At 39.4% G+C, this 11,438-nt stretch overlaps 1 long non-coding RNA gene across 1 annotated transcript; it reads left to right on the top strand.

The window, feature by feature from the left end:
* Window positions 1–2,636: 2,636 nt before the first annotated feature.
* Window positions 2,637–10,936, top strand: LOC125481430. The gene is made up of 3 exons (XR_007261333.1): window positions 2,637–2,751; window positions 3,697–3,715; window positions 10,881–10,936. It is a non-coding gene; the product is annotated as an uncharacterized LOC125481430 (long non-coding RNA).
* Window positions 10,937–11,438: the final 502 nt, after the last annotated feature.

Genomic DNA, 11,438 nt, shown 5'->3' with positions numbered 1-11,438 from the left:
AGCTTCCTCTCTGGTCCTGTAGGAAGAGCACTCTCCTCCTTTGCTCCATCTTCTCCACCAGAACTTCCAGGTCCTATTAAAAATTGTGTGGCTCTAACTTCCCATTCGTGTGCAACCTCAAAACATGTCTGAGGGCAACCTTGGAATGCCAGGTTTCATCTTGGGTACACAGCAGCCTTTTAAATAAAACATAGGTGACAGGGACACTGCCCTTCCAGTAGACATCTATTGGTTGACTTGTTCAGAAACAGCTCGTGGTAAGATGGAGTTGGAATCAAATGTGAGGGATGCAATAGTGACAGGGTATGTAGTTAATGAAGTGAGTTTGGTGAGATATGGCGAGAAATCTTGCTAAGCCTCATTGGCAAGAATTCCTCCAAAAAATCCACACAACTTGCACTTAGCCAAAAGTGAAGTAAGATTTAGCTCCTCATGTTTGGAATTGTCCCACCAACTTGTCTGAATGCAATGTTCCCCTGCTGGACAATGACAAGCTGTGAGTCTCCAGTGGGCGTTAGGGATGGAACAGCAGTGACTTAGAGGGGAGTTCAGATGAAACATGGTTAAGGGCAGGTAAACTGTTTGTGGCCTGGCGGTTAAACAATGACCAGGCTGAGAGAATAGGGTTTACATGGGAGGAAGTGTCAGCCATGTTGGCTATATGCCATGAGCAGTTTGACCTTGTAGCTGCTATACCATTATGTTGCCAGTAAGGGACAGCGCCAGATTGTAAATGCTTGTCCAGGTTCACATGGCCTTTTGAAAATGGCAGGAACCAGGTGCTGGTGTTTTGGCTGATATCTGTTGAATGACTAGTTGTTTGGGCATTGGTAAGGTGGTACTGGAGTTAGATGTGAGGGATGCCTTGGGACAGGGCAAGTAGTTAATGGAGCAAGTTTGATAGGATATGGTGAGAAATCTCACTGGGCTCTATGGCAAAAATCCCTCCAAAAACTCAACACAACTCGCACTTAGCCAAAAGAAAATTAGCTTTAGCACATGGAGTCCAAGCTTTTTGTTTTGCATTCATCAGGACTGAAATAAAGTTTTCTTTGAGCCTTTGTTAAGCCTTCCTTTGATTATCTGAGTTACAGTATATAGAGTGGCCATCAACCAAGCCTTGCAAACCCCACCTAGTTGCTACAATTAGGAACTTGTGCCAGTGGGTGAGGGACCCAGGACTGCCAAAACCTATGAACACAGGTTATACTCCACTGAATGTTGGTGTACCAGTTGGAGATGTGCAAAATCAGCAGATGCAGTTTTCCTCTCAGAATGGTCAGATATTTGACAGTAATTGATAAAATAACATGTATATTTTGATAACATAACATTCTGCAAATAACACCTAAGCCTTCATTCTGAAACAAAATCAACCTCTTGTTCAACACAGTAAATTTGTGAAACTTAGTGAGTTAGAATCTTTGACAGTTCAGGTTTGAGCAGAACTTTTAAAAATTTTGAGACAAAGTTGTAAAACCAAAGAGGTTAAAACAGCCACTTTCGTTCGGATTTTTGGATTGACCACATCCATCCAATGACCAGCTCAAACTATCAGACATAGGTGTTCAAGCATTTGCCTCTGAGCTAACCTCTTTCCATGGAAGTGTATAAGAGACTGCCTGTGGAGTTTGCACATTCTCCCCGTGTCTGCGTGTGTTTCGTTCGGGTGTTCCAGTTTCCTCCCACAGTCCAAAGATGTGCAGGCTAGGTGGATTGGCCATGCTAAATTGCCCATAATGTTCAGGGATATGTAGATTAGGGGGATAGGTCTGGGTGGGATGCTCTGAGGGTTGGTGTGGACTTGTTGGGCCGAAGGGCCTGTTTCCACACTGTAGGGATTCTATGAATGAGTTGCCAGTGAGGAGAGACGTGGAATCAGCTATGGCAAAAAAAAACTTCTGCTACTAAAGGGGTCATTTTAACTTTAGCCGATGGTGACTATGAATTATCTACCCACCGCAGACTATACCCAAAAATCCTTTCCATTGAAGTCCGTATAAAAGAAAAAGAGTTGGGATGGGTAACAGACAGCCTAGTTTGTATTGCTCTTTTTACGTTATCACCCGTAGTAAAAGAGGCTCTCCAGAGGAGAATAAACCAGAAAGTGCTGGAGAAATTCAGCAGGTCTGGCAGCAGTTACAAAGAGAGAAACAGAGTTAACTTTCCAAGTCCAATATGGCTCTTCTTTTCCAAAGGTGCTGATGAGTTACTCGCAGCCATTGTATTGTAAATGAATCAACCCACTCCTCTAGAGGACGATAATGGAAGAAAAGCGAAGCAAAGCCAAAAAATCTAAACATAAATAAATTACTTAATCTGTACCCTGAAATCATATTTATACCAATTTAAGGAGAGAAATGCTACTTTTAACCTATATTTTTGATGACATTAAAGCAACAATTGCTAAATATGTATTTTAAATAGGACACTTGTTGAGAAGTAGTCTAGTTGAAGAGATCTTTTTTGCCTTTGTCTCTAAGTATTCAACGATACTAATTTCAAGTCTTTTTGCCACTTCTACCAATGCCAATGCTTTTTGCCTCCTTGAATTATCTATGTTTGAAGACTGGTTAATAACTTCTAGTGTGTTCATATGACCCTGCTTGTGTGTTGTAATATAAATAGCAGAAAGTCAAATGTCCAGAGTGAAGCAAAGCACTTTCAAATCTTTGAAATATGCCAAAAGCAATAGTTTGGTCTACTACCAGGTGCCTTTTCATCTGGCTGGCGGTGTTACTGTCGTATTCTGTAAGTAAGCACTTTTTACGCAACTTTAAAATGTATAAGTGCTATTTTTTGACTAAAGTAGAAACACATAAACAGTAGTCACAGGAACTGGTTTTATGGATGCACAACACCAGGTCTAAAATTGTTACACATAACTTTCAAGTTTCTGTGGTATCGTTAAAGTTGTGCACGTTGTAAAACTTAATTTATCCACTCACTAAAAAGCCGCTGATGAAGCATTTCTTCCATTATGTAGTTTTTTTTCCCTCCCACCACCAACACCTCACCCCTCCCCCCAAAATTAATTACTGCGCACATTTCCTGGCCTTTTTCCTCTTGATTTCTCTGTTCAGTAAACTCCTATTCTTTCCATTAGGCCTCTGAGTTACGAGATATCATTTACTTGCCATGGGTTCTAGGCAAATGATGTCATGCTGCTTTAATAGTTCCTGTATAGAGCCTTTTCCTATATTTTTTTTATGAGTAATAAAGTTAATGCTGTGGAGGCAAGCTTTACCAGAACCAGATGAAAAAAATTCACAGTAATCATTCAATGTACATAAAAGTAATGATAAATAACTTATTTCTCCTTTAATTAAAATGTTTTGTCTTAAAGGGACATTGTCTGTATTGAGGCTTTGTTTACAAATATGTTGTTGAATCATTGATAAATACCACTGCGTAATTGCTGACACAGTGATGTCATCATGTCATTACATCAAGAATTCCATTTCACTTTGAAGATGTTTAACCTCAAAATGGAGAAATCCACACTGCTGTCTTTTGTACTCTAGTCAATCTACTTTAGATTGGAGTATGAAACTGCTTTAAATAGCAAAGTTTTCTCAGTGGAAGGTTCCAGAGACTTAACTTGTCTGGAAGTTTCCAAGTCACATGTTTTAAAGTCATGAATGGCCCTTTGTATGTTGCAGTAGATTCATGCATAACTTTTTTTTCTCTCCACAGAAAGTCTGCAGTGACAATGGTGAGTGCTTTTTTTCCTAAAAGAAATGTATAGAATATATTCAACATTAAAGTTCTGCTTAATGAACAGCTGGCAATTGACAATAAAATGGTGCAGTGTACATTTTTTGGATAATACTTGCATTGAGATATAAAGTAGAAATGCAACATATGTATAGATGGGAAGTTTTACATCAATTTAATAGAACTTTAGGTGGGTAGATATAACAAGGCTGGAGTTGAATATTTTGCCATTATCTGACTGATAAGTTTTCAAAAGAAATTCGATCTTCCAGTGAGTAGCTGAAAGGATAACATAACAAGATTTCACAATTTAAGAGTTTTGCTGTAACAAAGGCAAAAAGCACTATTGACTGAATGATATTATCTTAAACAACTTATATTTCAAACCATAAAACAGGGTGTTTCTTTTTTACTGTTACCTTAAACAAAAAGGCACTTCACAGATATACTATACACTGTCCTTTAAGTAGACAGTTAATTCTCTCAGAATGAGTGTAAAGAGATTAGAATCAAGAAGTCATAGTCATACAACATGGAACAGACCCTTCGGTCCAACCTGTCCATGCCGAACATAATCCTACACTAAACTAGTTCCATCTGCCCACTCCCAGCCCATATCTTTGCAAACCTTTCCTATTCATGTATGTTGTAGTTGTAGCCACATCCACAACTTCCTCAGGAAGTTCATTCCACATGCAAACCACCCTCTGTGTGAAAAATTTGCTCCTCATGCCCTTTTTAAACCTGTCTCCTCTCATCTCAAAAATGTGTCCCCTTGTCTTGAAATCCCTCTTACCTCCTGAGAGATTACTTCTATTCTTTTGCTTTCTCTGCCTGAACTGAAATTGTCTATCTTTCCTTTAGAAATTCTTCAACCAGCGTTAGCAACTTGTGAGATTTTTCCTTGTTACAAGCTTGAGTGTTTTTGCTGTTCATTTACCCTTCATCTTTACAATGTTATTTCGGGTATTTCTATCCTTCTTCAAATTTTGGATCACATCTGCTATCTTCTGATAGTCATTGGTCTTAGACAGACAAATTTTCCTCTTTGTTCCAGTGTGACGCTATCCACATCAATCTTCACTCTAGTTTCTTCTAATGGGTTCCTTCTAGCTACCTTTGTTTTCATGATTTGGTGCCCATACTCAATCCATATTCTAAAATTCTAAAAATTACGTGATCCACGATATTTTGTCAGGTCTCATTTTTCTATTTTTGTAGTGCTTTAATTTAGAATTTACTGGGATTTAAAAAGAAAATTGAAGGACTTGTTTTCGCAACATATGGCTCTGCTTGGCCAACAGGAAGTAGCTAGCAGAGTCTTTGATGAATGGCACAGTTTCAACATCAGTGAACAATGCTCTAATTCTTCATCAATGCCGCCAGTCCAGATGTTCCGAAGAACCATTTTACAGCTCAGTGTACTAATATTGCCAACCATAATGTTTCTCAGCTAGCACAAAGAATAAATCAACAGCCTTACATAAGCCAACATTCAAAATAAAATTTTTGGGATGTGTGTGACTCTGACCAAAATGCTTCTATTCTTTAATCTTAGTTGCTCTGAGAAAGTACTCATAGAACTTTTCTTTCAATGGATGCATTACATATGATGATAACAATGCTTCTACAAGCCGAATAGACAGGGAATTGCAAGGTATTGATTCAACATTAAGGAGAGATGGTATAAAATATCCAAGTTAGGATTGTGTAAGAGGAGGCTGTTGATGTTCGTACAACATTGCTGCACTTATCCCTTTTGGTAGTGAAGTCACAAGATAGGCATATTTCTATTATGGCTGTGATAAGTTAAACCCCACATTAAGCATCAGTAAACAGGCTATTGGTACATAGGTGTCAATATGGTTCTCTCACTAGTTATTTATTACAGTTACTGTGACACATTCTCAATTCCAATTTATTATTCAATGGGGCTTATTCTACCAAGCAATAATACATCCATTTGCATAAAATTTCTGGTCATGAGGAATGGCAATATCTGGAAGTACAAAATATTGATGTAATATGATACCTTGTCCTGTACACAAATGCTCTTCAATGGGTGATTCATATTGGTCATATGCGCAGTGCATTAGTCAGTCTGTCATGACCAGTGGACATACCATTTTAATTAGCATGATTCATTTCAACAATAAATACAAGCTTGTTGTATGGATTCAATTATTTAACGATAGGACTGTATTCAGTGCAAATAGTAACATAACCTATTGAATTAGGGAGGTTTTATAAAAAGAGAAAGTGGAAGAAAGGAGTAAGAAATTGAGTTACGCTTAGTTGGGAATGACAGAAAGACTGTCAAGACTGATCAGAAATAAATCCCTCCAGCTACCCAGAAATAATTGAAAACAGGTTCAAATCTAGAGACTTGTGTTCAAGTCCCACCTGCACCAGAGGTGTGTAAGAACATCTCTGGACAGTTTGGCTTGAATACATCTCAAACAAGGTGGACTTCAGATTGTATGCTACCTGACTGTGCTTCGGTCATGTCCTGACTAACAGTTCCTGTAAGGAGAACAGCTTATAAATTTGATTGTGCCCAAAAATGAGAGCACTGGGTCTGGGTGCGTGCCGTTATTGTCCCAAGTAAAGTGGACTCTTGGATTCTTCTCAATTTTGGCAAGTGTACAGCCAGCACTACCCAGGCTATTTGAGCTGCAAAACTTTGGGGGAACTAGAAATTGGGCATGTCTGATGCTACTTAAATATACACAACATCCCTAAAGGAGAAGTGAAGACAACAGGAAAGCAGTTGTTCATAGAGAAATGGGTTTTTAGAGGGCACCATAAGATAGGAATCTGACTTGGAATCCTTGGTGCAGGCAGAGGGCATGAAGAGGAAATTCCTCTTTGAACTAAGCCCTATAGGCCTCACCTCCATGAATAATGAGAAGACCTCCTCTTAGAGGAGGTTAGCCCTCAGGATATGGTTGCAATGCCAAAAGAGGTTCAGTGGCCTCACCAGAGTTGTTCAGGTAAAAGTTACTGCTCTCTCACCCTCTGCTCACACCTCCCACTGTACCCATGGCACAGTCCTCCCTTGTTTCTCTTCAATTTCCACACCACCATTCACTCCACCTGCCACACCATATGGTATTGTGGATGATATATTAACTTGGATTGAAGATTGGTTAAAATACAGAAGACAGAGAGTTGGGATTAATGGGTCTTTTTCAGGTTGGAAAGATGTAACGAGTGGAGTCCCACAAGGATCATTCCAAGGACCTCCATTATTAATGAACTGGAAGAGGGAGGAGGGTATAATGTATCCAAATGTGCTAAAGATACAAAAATAAGTAATAGTGTGTGTGGAGATGAGGGTATAAGGAATTTGCAAGGGAATATAGATAGGTTGAGTGAGTGGGCAAATGGATGGCAGATGAAGTGTAATGTGGATAAATGTGAGGTTATCTTCTCTGGTAGCAAAAATAGAAAGGTGGATTATTATCTGAATGGTGATATATTGATAAAGAGGAGGTGCAATGAGAACTGAATGTCCTTGTACACTAGTCACTGAATGTTAAAATGCAGGTGCAGTGAAGAAGGAAAATGGTATGTTGGCCTTTACAGTAAGAGGATTTGAGTACAGGAGCAGGGATATCTTGTTGCAATTGTACAGGCCTCAGTGCGACCACACCTGGCGTATGTGTGCAGTTTTGGTCTACTTACCTGAATAAGGATGTTCTGGCTATGGAGGGAGTGCAACAAATGTTTACCAGATTGATTCCTGGGAATGGCAAGACTGATGTATGAAGAAAGACTGGATTGGTTAGGCCTATATTCACTGGAGATCAGACTAGACAGGGTAAACACATGACCAGGGAGTCTAGGATCATGGGACACAGACTAGTTATATGAGGTAGGCCTGTTAGGACTGAACTGAGAAGAAATTTCACCAGAGTGTTGTGAGCCTATGGAATTCTCTGCCACAGAAAACAGTTGAGGCTGAATCATTGAATACTTTTAATAAGGAGATGGATGTAGTTCTTAGGGCTAAAGGGATCAAAGGGTATAGGGACAAAGCAGGAAGAGGGTACTGAGTAGGATGGTCAGCCATGGCTATTTTGAATGATGAAGTAGCCTCGAAGAGTCGAATGGCCTTCTCCTTCTCCTATTTTCAATGTTTCAATGTTTCTATGAAGAGGTTGAATTATCAAGAACAGCTAACCAGGGTAGGCACTTATTGATCAGAGTTCAGAAAGAAAGAAATCTTCTTGAAACATAAAATTTTGAGGGGGCTTGACCGGGTAGATGTTAGGAAGTTGTTTCCACTAGTGGGGAAATCTAGAACCGGGGGACGTAGTCACAGAATAAGAGGTGTGAATGGCTGGAATTCTCTATCCCTGAGAATTGTGAAAGCCAGATAACTAAATATTTAAAGAGGCAGTAGACAGATTTTTTTTGAAACTTCAGGAGTTGATTACTATGAGGAGCTGACACGAAAGAGGGATTGAGGCCTGACGGAGATCAACCATGATATCATTGAATGACAGGACAGGCATGAAGGGCTGAATATCCCACTCCTGCTCCAAGGTTGCTATGTTCTTATGTGCACTCGCCACTTCTTGATATCACGTGAGGTGAACTAAATTGATCGAAGATTGGCAACTGCAATGGTGCGGAACTTCAGGAGGAGGTTGAGACTGGTTATTTACTCCTGTGTGTAGTTCCCACAGGGATGTTGGAGAAATTCCAGGAGAATGAGCTTCGTTGTTTCAGAGAGACAGCTGCAGTTAACTCACAGGATGACAACATTCCACGCTCCCCTTCTGCAGATTCCACCAATATCCTTGTTTATCCAAAACAATAGCAGATCAGGAGCCTTTCATCTCCTAAGCTGTGACAACTGAGGATGACTTTGTGGAAGCTCTAGGATAGGTAGATGAGCACACAGGCCATGCACCAAAGGCTTGCACAAGGTTGATTCATAATGATATTGGCTAGCTGTTAAGTACAGATAGAATTGAATTGGGCTTTTTATGATTTGCTCTTATTGTAGTGAAGTGAGACTAAGATCCATGAGGCTGCATTAAAAGCAATCAGATGGCAGCAGCATTAAGACCAATGGTGGATAGCCCTCTCTGAATTTAAACACGTGGGACAACTTTCTCACCGGAGATAGTGCACACTTCATTATGGGCAAAAAAGAAGTCTATCCCATACATCTCTTATAAGATTTGATTTAGATGCTGCAACACAGGGGAATGACTTTCTGCCATATGTTGACTACTGAGAAAGGAAACAAGAACCCTGGGCAAAAATCTTATGTGCTTTAAATATAGTTGCAAGGTGGGATCATTTCCAGGACCTGCTGTCAACCTGTCAACTCCTTCCAAGGGTTGGCCAATTTGGAGGTTGTCTCCAGGTCTGTCTTCCAATCAGGGACAGTAGGTGGATTGCTGAGACACCAACTCAATCCTAAGGTCTGCACCTTTGGAAAGACAGTAGGCCCTATCACCAAATGCGGAGATGCAGCTGCAAAGTGGGCATGTAAGGGCATCTCCATCTTGAGGGGCCGCATGAAGAGGTTTGAATTTTATAGAAATAAACCCTGGCTACATTCACAAGGCCACCGTAGTGGAGGGGAAGCCTCTGCATAGGACGCCTGTTGCAGCAGCTGCAGTAAATAAAAAGAGGCCTCATGGGTCTCCCTGACCAGTAACTGGCAAGCTGTTTCAGATATGTATGAGCTGCTGGGTTGGTTGGCACTGCCAGAAGCCTAGTTGCCATTGGGTAAGGAGTTGCCTCTGGGCGGGTAGCCATTCCAAACTGTGCTGTCACTCACTACTGCGAGGGCAGTCACTTCTGGAAGGTAGTCACTGCCAGATGTGTAGCCACTTTGTGCCTGTGGGTAGGCACTGAGGGGTGGATAGCAGATGATAATGATGCCCTATCTCTGGAAAAATAGCTTGGAGGTGGAAATGTCTTGTCATGCTTTCAAACACACTCAAAATTCTGTACATTATCACTGTCCAACTCCCAGCAATAAATCAGATTGCCAATGGACAGTGTACCAACATCTAGGATTGAATGTTCCTTACTGGCTTGTTAGACTATCTAAAGTATTATTTCTGTCAGTTTAGACTTAAATTGAATATAAAATATTGTGAACAATAAACATGCTTCTGGCTTTGTTTCTTTGGATCTAGTGATACATATTTGCCATGATGGTGCTTATGAATTTGAGAACGTGTAATCATTCTGCATACAAATAGTAGTGGCGTGGGAGGGCCAATGAAATAACGTCTATGTACACATTGCATCACTTCTATTAAAGGGACCAATGTTTTCAAACCTATAGCATAAAACAAAAAAAAAATTGTAAATCAACTGAAATTGTCCAGTTTAAGTCACTGAATTAACAATTCAGTTTAAATTCCATTTCCAAACCAAGTACAAATTCTTAATCAGTTATTTATCTGTTTATCAGGCTGCAGGGATTTGTCCTAATAAAAAATACTCACAGAGAAGTAATGAGCCTCGATTCAATCCTCAGACTAAGTTAGCTGAATTAGCAATCTCAGCTGGGTAAATAATAAAACTGAAATAATTGTCCCAATGTCCTTGGGCCCTGGGAAGGAAGAGAACGTTCAATTCCTGAACGCGATCCAATAATTTTTTTGGTGGAAATTATGTACATGCGAATGTCTAGTGACAGTAGGATTAGGCACAGCTGTAATTTCCTCTGGTTGAATAATCTATTAACACTAACTGGTGAAGCTATTTTGGCCAAGGCAACAGATTGTTTCTGGAACCATTGGAACTGTAAAACCAGCAGGAATCACTTTCTCCAGAAAAGGAGTATAAAGACCTAAAAATCAAATGATAGAAATTTTACACAGGCAAAGTAGGCAGGAGTAAAGTTTTGAAACATATTCTTTTGACATTTTCAAATGCAAGACCAAAACTAAGCTTTATTGATCTCAATGACTAAACCTCTCTGCAATCTCTCAGTTTATGAAGGAAACTTTCTTGATAAAATGATAAATAATTTTTCAGGAAATTTTCCAGGATAAAATTAAACCATATCACCAGAAAGCTGTCACAGATAAAGGCAGAAATAATTTTATATTGCCTTGCCAATTATTGATATGCCTGAACTCACAAACTGCAAAAATAATTATTTAAATGTGATCCAATCCTAGGGGAAGATCCTACAGGATTTGATGAGGACAATTATCCTGCTTGGTTAGAAAATTCCTACGATAATAATGGTTTGTGACCAATGCTTTTTATACTTATTAATTGATCTTCTTGTAATTGATTTGTCTAATTTACAAAGTGTTCATTGTGAAATGTTCTATGTGATAGACAATTCAAGTATTTCAATTAAGTGTAAGCAGATTTATTGTTATGTAAAAAAGCTGCAAATTAAGCATAATTTATTTTATGTGTCTCGTTTTATTTATTACTGTAGTTAAGTTGCCAAAACCAACACCAGCTTGTAAACCATGAAATATCACATTATTTTCAGTGTGTCTGCAGGCAGAAAATTGAGACAGTATCTCAAGGTCCTGCACTAGATTGAAGTCTTTTATGATTATCAGCACAAGATAATGGTTGCTATGGTTTTGTCAGACTGCATTTCCCACTTTTACACATACATTGCTGTAGCTGCAAGTTATTGCAAATGGGATCAACATTTTGAAGCATTTTACTTGTATTCAGAATTGGACTTCTAACTGATCTGATTTTGAGATCAC

The sequence above is a fragment of the Rhincodon typus genome, unplaced genomic scaffold (assembly GCF_021869965.1).
Source record: "Rhincodon typus isolate 14 unplaced genomic scaffold, sRhiTyp1.1 hic_rhity00002124, whole genome shotgun sequence".
NCBI classification, from domain to species: Eukaryota; Metazoa; Chordata; class Chondrichthyes; order Orectolobiformes; family Rhincodontidae; genus Rhincodon; species Rhincodon typus.
Note: the sequence above shows the minus strand (reverse complement) of the source record. Positions and strands in the feature narration are given on the sequence as shown.